General features: G+C 36.3%; 1 pseudogene; it reads right to left on the reverse strand.

Annotated features, from left to right (window-relative positions):
• Positions 1 to 11,588: 11,588 nt before the first annotated feature.
• Positions 11,589 to 12,136, reverse strand: LOC136393108 (large ribosomal subunit protein eL18 pseudogene; annotated as a pseudogene).
• Between the last annotated feature and the right edge of the window lie 397 nt (positions 12,137 to 12,533).

Raw genomic sequence — 12,533 nt, forward strand, 5'->3', positions numbered from 1 at the left:
AGGGTGGAGAAGCAGATGGGCAGTTCTCCTGTGTGCCCTGGCTGGGAATCGAATCCAAGACTTCCATACTCCAGGGCAAAACTGGCCGCTTTGCCAAGTGGCCAGGGCAAACTAAGACTCTTAAATGTTGACTTATTATATTAAATATGAATTTCCAATTAATGTCTGCAGAAATCAGAAAGTCTTGGAAAAGTGGAAACATTTCTACATCTTCTTTTAGTTTGTGATTTCCCCAAAGAACAAGTTTCTTTTCAAATGCACCCATCCTATTTCTTAATGTAAAAATGTTTGTGTTAAACCCCTAAAAGAAATACTTAGTTCATTAAAGAGGCTAAATATATCTGCCATATATGTAAGTGTAGCCATCCATTCTTCATTCAAGGAAACCTCTACTAATACAGAATTTCATCCTTTCAGAAACTGTATCACTTCTCTCAGGTCAAAATATGTGTGAAAACCCTTCCTCTTGAGAGCCAGCTCACTTTTGTATCGAGAAGGAATGTTGGAGTTGTGAATCTATGCTTTTACATAGTGTCATGAACAGTCTGGAGTTCAAACCTCGACTACAAATATCATTAACATTCTTTACTGCGTCATTCATCATTGTGTTCAGTTCAGGGGAAAATTTCTTTGCAACTCAATGCTTCTGGTAAATCATATAGTGAATAGACTACATTTCTGGATGTATAGAGCCCTTTATTTTCACAGCTACCCCTGAGTGATGTCCAATCATGTTCATAGCACTGTCTATCCATACTCCAGCCTAAGCCATCCACTTGATATTACTCATTAAGACCATTAAATATCTCTGAACTAGTGGTCCAATCACGAAGATCAAGACAACAGAGTAGTTTGTCCCTCAAGTCTTTATTGTCAATATACCTCACAAAGCAAAGTAGAAAAGCATAGTTTCTAATATTAGTTGATTCGTCAAGTTGAATGGCAAAACTTTCCATTTCTTTATGCCTTCTACAGTATGCTTTCAATATTCTTGGCTATATTAATTATTCTCTGAATAGTATTGTCTGAAAATGGTATAGCCTCAAATTTTGGGTAGCTTGAGGACCCAAATTTCCCAAGTAACATCTAAGATGCAAGGCTTTACTAATTCTTTACCAGTAATGAACTTTTTTGTTTGTTTTCAGTATTCAAAAGACAGCTAAATAAAATGCTCAAAGCAGCAATTTGTCACTAGTCATTATTTTTTTCATCTGAATTTTCTAACTTTTCATTTAGTTGTGTAATCTTCCAAAAAAAAAATCCAGTGGCTTCTCAATAAGATCACTATGCTTCGAATGTAAATGATGAGTAAGTCTGGAAGGTTTCATTGCATCATTTGACAACATTTCAGAACCTACATAGAAAGGCTATGGTGATAATTTACTACCAAATGCTACAATAAAACCAAGTTTAAAATACTCCTTATTGTACTGCCTAACAAAGCTTCCTTATCCCTTTTTGGTTTCTATTGCATCTTCCAAATTATCAACACATTTTTTTTTCACTGTTTCTTTTAAGCTTGAAGCACTAATACTAGGTTTACTTTCTGAGTCATCACTACTTTTTTTTTACTATTGTTTTTGCTTTTGCAAAGGTTAAATATTTTGTTGTTCTTTTCTTCCCATTTTGTAGGATTTAAAATTCACAGCACCATGACACAAAAACACACAACAATTTATTTACAAACAATATGAACATATCTGAACAGGCAAATATTATACATGCATGGCTATTTGCTCAAGCATGAAAAAAAAATGTACTACTGAGAGAGGAAGAGGGCTAGAAAAGGAAACTTGCAAGCAACAGATAAAGTTTTATCATACTGCACACAATAGTGCATTTAAGGTACAAACTGGTACTTGATTTCTAAATGTTGCATGTATGGTGCATTAAACACTACATAAATTTTCCCCAACACTATTTGCACAAGCGTGAGAAAAAAAAAACTACAAAGAAAGAGGGTGGGAGTTAGAGCCTGCACATAACCTAGCCAGCCAGAAACAAAAACGCACAACAAATAAAGGCTTATCTTGCTGCACATAACAATGTAACATGGTACAAGCTGGTGATTGATTTCCTATCTGCACCTGTATGATGCATTGAATACTACATAAGTTTGTACAAATAGTTTTTTGTCTATTGAGCATGATTTGTAAATGTCTGCACAGTGCAAAAGTTTGAACAAGCTGACAAGTCCCAAAGATATGTAAGACAACTTCAATCATATTTTCATCAATGATACCAAGGCTAAAAAGTGGCAATCACCATGAGGATAAGTGAATTCGACTAAGATCATTGGGTCTATAATCTTCATATAGCATTAGAGTGTTTAACTCTTTCGTGGACCAGCACAAAATTTTTGATTGACTGGTACTGGTCCATGGACCAGAGGTAGAGAAACATTGGGCTATACCATCTAGGTTTGTAAGTGCACTTTGATGTTTGCACAATGACAATGTCTCCTACGTCATATTTCTCGGAATGTATCTTCATCATTAAGCAACTCGTGACTATGTTCAACTGCCTACCAGATATCTGCCATCTCATAGAGATCTCATCATAATTTCTTTCAGATCTGCTCTAGTCCTTTATTTCTATAATATGGTAAATGGCATCATTATATAGTCAGTATCTCTCGTTAGATATCTGGAAACTATCCTAAACTACAACTTTTCTATTCAAAATTCTCATCTAAGTGTCTCTCCAAATCCTTTACATTTACTCTTCTAAGTAAGTTTTTAATCTATATCTTCCTCTTAATTACCCCAACCTTATTATGGGCCCTTATCCTCTGTAATCCAATTATTGCCAGTCTCCTCCTAATCAGTCCCCCTACCTTTTCCAATTTATCCCCTATGCTGCTGCTAGTATGATCATTCTAAAACTCATTTTATACCATTTTGAAGATCTTTATGTTTAGAACAGCTTCCCGCATGGCATTCAAGATAAAGCACAAACTTCTTAGTCTGTCTCAAAAGGCCCTTTGTGACGTGTCCCTGACCTACGTCCCCAACACCACTTCTTAAAATGAGAACCACACTCAAATGCACTTCCCACAAAGCAGGCACCTATTTTTACAGTTCTAGGCCTGCAGATTTCCCCCACCCTTTCACCTTTTTCAGCTTCCAAGTTTCAAAGAATGTATTACTTTATTCAGCCTAGAATAGCAATTTAGCCTAACTCCTCACACTTCAAGACTTAAGTCAAACATACACTTCCCTGAAAAGCATGCCCTTTTACTTATTCAGAGGTAGGTTTTTTCTGTAGCCCCACAGTTCCATCTAAATACCTCTATTTTAGGATTGAGAACATTGCATTATCTCCTCATATTTCTGTTTCTTCATTGTTGAACTCAGTGAAGGTCATAAGGTAGTACTTAGCGGTGTGTAATGTAGAATCAGACTATGGAGTGGAATCTTTTCTTTGCCACTCACAAACTGCTGACCTGAGTTAGGCAAGTCATTTAATTCATTGTTCCTCAGTTTCTTTATCTGTAAAATGGGTAAAATAATATTTCTTTCCTCATAGAAATATTACCAGAATGAAAGTAGTTTATATACATAAAATTCTTAAAACAATGTATGATATAGAATGCTGTCTAAAAGCTATTAATTTTATAATTTTTATTTTTTAATTTTACAATTTCAGTTGACATATATTAGATTAGTTTCAGGTGTACAACATTGTGACTAGACACTTACATAATTTACAAAGTGAGCACCTTGGTAAATCTAGTACTCACCTAACACTATACATTGTAGTTATGATATTATTGACGATATTTCCTAGGCTGGACTTTATATTCCTGTGACTACTTTTATAACTGGCAATTTGCACATCTTAACCCCTTCCTTTTTTTCACCCACCTCCCATTCCCTTCAATATCACTTTTAAAAAATTCCTGTGCTTGTAGCAAAAGATCCCAGAGTATTAGTTGAATGAATGGATTAATAAATGAACAAAAGGGCCAATAAATAACCTCTAGAAAGTTATAAATGTTTAAAATAGTTCCTTGGAAAGCATGTTTCTGACCTTCTCCACAAATCAAAATGAGTTGTCCCTGCTGTTCCCTTTCATATAATCCAGTTTTCTCCCTCAATTTATGTATGACAATTTATGAGAATGTATATTTTAAGTAATTAGGTATGTGTTTTCTTCATAGCTGGATTTATCACCCAAATTGACTTGATGTCAAGGCATGTCCACTTGGTCCCTCATGGCACAGGGTAAGGCCCATCAGAGGTGTTCATTATATATTAATTGAATGTCCGAAGGCACAGAGTGACATGAGTAGATGCATTTTGCTTAGAGGAATTAGAATTCTGTTTAGAAACTGGCAGTGCCTCTGCATCATCCTAACAAACAGCAGTTATCATACTATTCACATCAAGTTCTATAATCCAAAATTTATACTTAGTTTTAGTATCATCTATATTAACTCTGAGTGTTTAGTTAGAACTCACTTTTCATTATCCAAACTTCTTTTTACTCCTGTTTGTTAATCATATATAATGTACCTATTTTGCTTGCAACCTCTCTCAAATCTGTTTTCAGAAGAAAGTAAGAAAGAAAAGATGAGAAAATGAAAGAAAAGAATGGATTATTATTGATTATAGTGAAAATGTGATACTATACCATTCATAAAGCTTAGGGACAGCTTACCAAGAAAGTTGTCAAGAATCCAAATGTTCATCATGTTATTACTAATAAAAAGCATTTGATTAATGTTTTACAATATGTAACATAGTTTTATCATATACATTCTCTCATCGAATGCTGACAACAGTCCCGAGAGACAGTTAACGCACGAATCTTGGTCCACATTTTACATGTCGATCAGTTTAAGCACAAGGAAACTACATGACTTGCTAAGTTCTCCCAGGTCTGGGATTGGTCAAGCTCTGACTCAGGAACATGTCAGCTTTGCCAAGTCCACTGCTTTTTACAGGATATCACTGCACTTATTTTAAAAGTGAAACTTCTGTGTGTGTAATTTAAAAAGAAAAAACTAAATTAGGGATGGAGTTTTAATTAGCATTTCATTTAGGGGAGCAGGTACTAAATAGATATGCTCAGTCCATTAAATACCAAGAGGAATAAATGTGCAGGTCCCCATACCTCTGAGCTTTTTAAAGCTACATTGAGATACTGAAACAACTTGTATCAGGAATTTCTGAACTAGACTGATAGATTTCTCTTTATGAATTCTGCATTTTATCAGATGCAGATAACATATTTTGTATAGTGCTTTGTCAAGTGCTAATGTCTAAAGCAGATCATTGTTTAATTACAATGAAGCTGAAGTAAACAACATGAGTGATTTCTGAAAACCGAAAAACCTAACCACTGAGCACCACACCCTTTGGCAACTCTCCTAAGACTCACAGGAAGACAATAGGGTAGACTGTGCTAAAAGAAAATTTTAAACTAAGTGTTAAGTTTTGTGCTGACTTAAAGTAACATATAAAAGTATTTAAACTTATGTAAGCAACCTTTCTTTTGTTTATTTATTTTTATTTTTATTTTTGCACACATTTGATATTTTCTTGTGTTTTGTGGTTACCATGTAAGACATGTTTCTAAACAAGAAACATCCAATTAAGTCCAATTTAATGTCTTTGAAAAGTATAAAGTTGGAGTCATATAGGTGTGGATTTGAATCTCACCTGCTAATTATTACTATTAGCTATGAGAATGAAAGCAAACTACTTAAGCTTTTTGATAACATTGCATAAAGGCTACTTTCAGAATTTTAAACAAGATGCTATCATCATCTATCCATTCTTTCTTTCAGAGCCGACTTTGTGTCAGTCACTGTCCCAAGCACCTAAGATATAGTAGTGAACCAAATGAAATCCCTATCCACATAGTTTTCATTCTAGTAGATGTGAAATAAGAAAGTTTCTACCATAATGCACAATACATAAAAGGTACACAAAAAATACTGACTTTCTTTCTCAGTTCCCCCCATCTGAAACCCTTGGTTCTCTGTTCATAGGATGTGGGTGGATTCAGTCTATAATACTTAAGCAGTATTCGTAGCAGCTACCTCTGAAAGTGAAATAAAGGTTCTATTAAAAATAATACCGGTTAAAAGTGTGTTTAAGATAAGTCCCACTTAGCCAAGGAACTACGTATTCCTTTATATTTGCTGAATGTTTAGATAAAACAGCAATAACAAATGTCTACAAGATGACTAAATCAACCACCCAGGTTTGATTACCTGGATTATCCACATGAACAAAAGGATCACACTTGAAAAGAAAGAAGATTAGTCAATAATTGTTGGCAATTTTGTACATTTACTATTTATATGAATATGAGTCAGGCTACTTCCAAGAATCAGTTACCAAGTTTCTGTCTAAAAATGTACTCAGGTATAACCTGCAGAAGAAAGGAAAGAAAGTAGAGCCTGTCTCTGTAAATGTTGTAAAGAAAGAACCAAAATTTGGCAACAACTTGAAGATATGAAGAAGAGAAAAAATAAAAATCTTGTAAATGTCAAGAACCTTGGGCTTTTTGTCTAGGGTGAATTTATTTTTATACTTTTATAGGGATATTAAGAGACAAGGAAAAGAATTCTGTGTCTTTTTTTTTTTCCAGGGACAGAGAGAGAGTCAGAGAGAGAGAGAGAGAGAGAGATAGGGACAGACAGACAGGAATGGAGAGAGATGAGAAGCATCAATCATAAGTTTTTCGTTGCGACACCTTAGTTGTTCATTGATTGCTTTCTCATTTGTGTCTTGACTGCGGGCCTTCAGCAGACTGAGTAACCTCTTGCTCAAGCCAGTGACCTTGGGTCCAAGCTGGTGAGCTTTTTGCTCAAATCATATGAGTCTGCGCTCAAGCTGGCAACCTTGGTGGCTTGAACCTGGGTCCTCAGCATCCTGGTCTGACGTTCTATCCACTGCACCACTGCCTGGTCAGGCGAATTCTGTGTCTTTAGACAAGGAAATTTACAAATTGAGCTGCAAGGTAAAGGTGTGAAAAAAAAGAAAATTTCTTCCATTAACCTAGAACCAAAAATCAAAGTTTAAAAAACAGAATCTGTAGTGTGTGGATCATTTGCATCAACCAAATCAAGTATGTTGAGTCAGTCATCATCTTAAAGACTGATTTTAATTGTTGTAATTAACTTGATACATTCAGTTTGGATTACAGGTATTATTAAATATTTAAAATATTTGAAAACTTGAATCAATTTTTGGGGGCTGGTTTGATTTTTTCATATCTAGATATACACCCAGAAAGTAAAACAAGTAAAAGAAAGATGTGGGATCCATGAAACAGGATAGAATAATAAAAGCAGTAATTAGAGCATCCAGGGTGATGGAGAAATATCCCAGGGTAGCAGTTTGCCAGCAGAGTTAGAGATCTCCCAATCTGATTTGAGAAGAAGAACGTCAGGCTTCAAGATAGATGAGACTAAGAAGAATGCATTGATAAAATACCTGCTCTGTTTATTACTTTGAATGACCTGGAGGTCATTTGGCAAGAGATACAAGGAAAGTAAACAATTGAAAATGAGACAATTGCTAAATCCATGAGTAATAAAGGTTTTACCAGAGAGAAATATCATCATAATACACAATATGGCTCACCTGTAAAAGTGTTTACATAACAATTAATAATATAAATACTAAAGACTAACCCTATTGAGAGGATAGAAAGCGATGGAGAGGATGTGTTGGGGGGGGTGCACTTTGAAGTGCCCTAGGGATGGAAGAGACCTAACCTTCTCCCTCACATTAGGGATCACCTACAACTGAAAATTCAAGTCCGTTAATTTAAGAATGTTATTTAGAGATTTAGGGTACACTAAAAATAAATAGTAGTGGGCGGTGAAGAACCAGAAGAGGGACCAGGAGTAGCACCGTATTTCCCCATAGATAAGACGTTCCCATGTATAAGACGCACCTTAATTTTGGGGCCCAAAATTTGAAAAAAAAAATGTATTACATAAAGTTATTGAACTCGTTTTATTCATCATAAAATTCATACAACTCCTCATCACTGTCAAAACTCCCATCCATGACTTTGTTCATGTGTGTCTGGTGACGAATCGCTGTCTTCTTATATTGCCCCGTCCTCAGTTCCATCTATGGCATTTGAAACGCCACAACCGCAGTATAAGACGCACCCAGTTTTTAGACCTCAAGTTTTTCAAAAAAGGGTGTGTCTTATATATGGGGAAATATGGTATGCCTATTAGACCTATTTCATTTTTAAACTGTATGCAAATATAATTTAACAAAATTAAAATAAGAAAAAAAGCATTTTAAAGACTTTACTACCATTGCTGTAGTGCTTATCAAGGTAAAAAATATATAAATCTAAGATAATCTTGTGAGTATAGAATCTAAAAATAAGTTTATGTGGCCCTGGCCGGTTGGCTCAGTGGTAGAGCATCGGCCTGGTGTGCAGGAGTCCCAGGACACACAGGAGAAGCACCCATCTGCTTCTCCACCCCTCCCCCTCTCCTTCCTCTCTGTCTCTCTCTTCCCCTCCCGCAGCCAAGGCTCCACTGTAGCAAAAATGGCCCTGGGCACTGGGGATGGCTCTGTGGCCTCTGCCTCAGGCACTAGGATGGCTCTGGATGCAACGGAGCGACGCCCCAGAGGGGCAGAGCGTCGCCCCTGGTGGGCGTGCGGGGTGGATCCCGGTCAGGCGCATGCGGGAGTCTGTCTGACTGCCTCCCCATTTCCAGCTTCGGAAAAATGAAAAATAAATAAATAAATAAATAAAATAAGTTTATGTGATTTGAAGATACACTTTCTTAAAATGTTTCTTTACTGAATTTTGAACAACGCTATTAGACCATAAAAATCTACAATGTGGGAACATACCATCATCTGACCCTAGAGTAACACTTAATGATAAGTACACAGAGGCAGATTAAGGTCGGTTGAGGCCCCAGGCACAGAAGAAAATATTGGGCTCCTTAAAAAAAAGAGGGAAACAGGGAAAATAAAAATACATGTTAACCATATTTTTAAATAAATAAAAAATATTATGTACTATTAACGTTAAAATTGCACATATGAAACCAAACTTGGTGTCATTAGAAAAAAGTGTAAAGTTGGGGTTTTGCGGGGCCCTTCAGAAGTCGGGGCCCAGGGTGTGCGCCTGGTGTGCCCGCCGTTAAATCTGCCTCCAAAGTACACATGTCTTTTGTCATGCACATTCTTATTTTAAGATCAATGCTGAGAAAGGCATGCAATATAAAGAAGTTTTAAGTGCATTATATCAGAGCCAACAAAGAGATTGGGCAACTTCACTCTATCTTTCTGGTAGGCCGTCTACTGTTCCAAGACTATAAATGAGTCTAACCAGATATAGATGCTGTTCTCTCACCACCCTAAACCCTGAAAACCACTGGACAAACCTACCCCCACCAGACATGCCTATGATCACACACGTTTGCCGGATAGAGGACACTTTTACTATGTGTAAATGTCAGTGATCCTCCCGAAAGATGAGATTGGGAAGGGGGCTCAACTAGGTGAGTCTTCCAAAGAGATCTGTCACCTCTCATTTCATCAGTATCTGCTTACAAATATCTGCAAATCTTTAACATTCACAGGCACTATCAATATGGATGATAATAACAGTACAATTATCTTCTCTACAACCACATGTAAAAAAGAGCATTAATACAATGTACTTTTTCAAAATCAATAAAACCTTCTATTTCTATAGTTAGCATTATAATCAGTAATGGTATCAACTTCGATTTTTTTTATGATAAGAGAAACCACAGTCTAATTTGTACTAAAATAGTACAAAACATTGTTATGTGAGCATATATATATATTTCAATGGTCTACTATCTCATTTTGCACAATTCTATAAAATTAAAATAGCATAATAAAGCCCAAAAACAATATATAAACTTTATAATTTTAACAGGCTTGAATAACTTTGTGCCTTTAAAAATCAATGAAGTAAATGTCTTATTCTTTAGAATTCATTTTTTAGTTTCTCACTTTTTAATAGCTGTGATATTTTTTATTCTTAAGTGAGATTTTGTTTTTCACTGAAAGACTGCAATCACAGAAGCTGAAGTGACTCAAAGGTTATTTCTCAACTTTTAGATTTTTTTAAGGTTAGCTATGAAGAAAAGATTTTTACATCTGAGATAATACTTTCAAAGTAATTTAAAAATATATCCATCTACCTCCCCAACTAATAAAACGATGATGTCTCCCTTCATTTGAAGAAGGTATTAAAAGAAAAAATCTGGTAATATCATAATGAAATTCTCTAGGCATATCGCTCAACCTTCATGAAAGTAGAAAACATTCTTTGACTCATTCATAGCCTCTGCTCTTTGTTGAAATTATTTCAACAAAGTAGTCAACATTGTTTAATCTTTCCTTTTCTTTTCTATCTCTCCCTCTCTTTCTCCCTCTCCCTCTCCCCTCCTCTTTCTGCCTAAATTGCCCAGGTTAGCAACATTCTTGTAATCCAAGAATGCTATTTTGAACTCTGCTATTTTCACTTACATCATTTCATAGCTATTTTTCTATTCCGTTTGATGGTCTATTGAGCATAGGCTTCTAAGTACCATTTTAACAGACAAAGGAAATTTTACTGTGTCGATAGAGCACAGTTATGAAAATGATCCCTTAATGTTGACTTTTTATAGTTTTATTTGTTTGTTGTTTTTGTTTTGCTCACTTAGATGTTACTACACTGAAAAAAAAGACTTTTATAACATCTCTTTAGTGACCCAAATATATAAGGAATAAACCTACTTTCTTAGAATTTCTATCTTTAAAGTGTTCATCTCTGGCACTCTGATTACTACCTGACCTTGTGCAACCTCCCGTTAGTGTCCCTGATTTTGTGGCTTCTGTCCTAGCTTGCACATGCATCACAGCCCATGTACCTGTATGAGTATTCCCCTCACAGTTTGCTTACTAAGGAACGATACAATGGGAATTGAGGGGGGCACACTGGGTTGCTCCTGGGGAGGCAGGTGGGCAGAACAGAAGTAAGGAAGAAAGTGGAAAATAATACGCACTTGCACATTTCTACTTTCTAGGGAGGAAAAATTATAGAAAAGAACCTGACCTAAAAAATGGAGAAAAATAATGAAAGGAATAAGGAATCTATTGATAGCAATACAGAGATATTTTAATCCTTCCAAATCAAATTTGGATCATATGGACTTGTAAAAAGAAAATGAATAGGTTACAATATGGCCAATATTTATTTTTAATATCTTAAATATTTGTTAACTTCTCTGAATGTCTATTTAGCTGTAACAATTTAGATCAATTGAAAACATAGTTAAAAGTAATGTTTAAACTATATTGCAGTTTAGTTCAGTCAAAGCACTATTCATTTTTCACTGATTTTTTCAAAGACAAATTTCTAAAGGAAATATGCCTTTGAAGATCAATCAATGACAAAAATAATTTGCTTTAATAGATTCCCACTGCTACAACTGCTGCTATATTATCTGCAGTTATTAAAAAAAAAAAAAAACAGAAAGAGAGAGGGAGGGAGAGTGGCTTTTAAATTGAGCTACTTGATTCATTTTTTCAGTCTCCAAAATCTTTTTAATAAGATAGGACCTGGGGTTAGTTTTTGAAGCCGCAGCTGGTCTGTGAGCTTCTTGCGCGCTAAAACTTCCAGCCATTGGGTCATAGGTAGGGTTTGGTTGCTGTGAGGGGTTTCTGCGGCCTTGCCAAAATGCCTGGACAGCTCTGGCCCTTGGAGGACCAGAAAGCAACACCGTGGCCACAACCCTGGGGGGAGTCCAGGGCCAGCTGGTCAAAGGTGAGGATCTTTCCCTGGCCTTGAAGATGTGACTGCTCACTGGACGTGCACACACCTTCAGTTTGGGCACTGCCTGGACACACACATCATCAATTTTAGTCCCTATAACCACAGGGCTTTGCCCTCCCAGCCAGGAAGCTTCATCTTCCGAATCATCCTAGAAACAGGCAGGCAGCTGGTTGGTGCGACTCATGAACAGCCTCTTCAGCACCATATGGTTGAAGGTGTAGTCGGTTTGTCCAGGCAGAAGTCTGTACAGTTTAACCAACAGCCTTAAGATGCCTACGTAGGTAGTTGGGCTCCTTGGCCGAACCTTTTGGTCTTTGTTGTGGGGGCTGTCGACTTCCATGATGGTGCCTTCTGCTCCATCAGGCCCAGAAAGATAAATTGAGCTACTTTAATTGTATATTGGAAAATCAGGAAGGGCCCATTTGTAGAATACAGTTTAAGGTTCATATTCTTTTATGTAATAAAGATTTATTTAAATAGCATGGAAAGCTATGTTCATATAAATGACTTGGGTCTTCCTGTTAAGAGCCTTCATTCTTAGGAGAATGTAGGTCTATAGAGCAAGTGCTCATGAGCAGATGAGAAGTACTCGAGTCTACCTTTCTGTCATAACTCAGAACTGGTCTTGCTGAGACAGCTTGGTGGGATTTCTGGTACCAGCACTGGTGACCAACGAGCTACTCATTAAATTGCTGACTCCCTTCCCACAATCCCACAATTTTTTTCATCTTTTTTTT

The sequence above is a fragment of the Saccopteryx leptura genome, chromosome 2 (assembly GCF_036850995.1).
Source record: "Saccopteryx leptura isolate mSacLep1 chromosome 2, mSacLep1_pri_phased_curated, whole genome shotgun sequence".
NCBI classification, from domain to species: domain Eukaryota; kingdom Metazoa; phylum Chordata; class Mammalia; order Chiroptera; family Emballonuridae; genus Saccopteryx; species Saccopteryx leptura.